Here is a 317-nt window from a genome sequence, read left to right as displayed (position 1 = left end):
ACAAAGCATTGAAGTTAAGGTGCTTTTCTTTTGTGTGGTATATTGGTATCTAGAGTTAGACTGTTGTATTCTTAGGTTTCTTAGGTTTATGAATCACTTGCTTTTATACTTTCTCTGGTTTATTGCATTGTGTGCATTACATGTTCCAAATCTGTTATTGCTATTTGGCAGCGTCCATGATCTTTAAAAAGAACTAACCCTGAGAAAAATATGGAAGAGTTCCAAATTGTTGCAGACAGATACTTGAAATTTAATCAAAAGTAACTGCAGTGGTAACAACTCCTTTTTGGTTCTTTTTTCTAATAATTGCCTTATTT

The sequence above is a fragment of the Arachis ipaensis genome, chromosome B02 (assembly GCF_000816755.2).
Source record: "Arachis ipaensis cultivar K30076 chromosome B02, Araip1.1, whole genome shotgun sequence".
Classification (NCBI taxonomy): domain Eukaryota; kingdom Viridiplantae; phylum Streptophyta; class Magnoliopsida; order Fabales; family Fabaceae; genus Arachis; species Arachis ipaensis.
The sequence above is the reverse complement of the archived record's forward strand: the minus strand, read 5'-3'. Positions refer to the sequence as shown.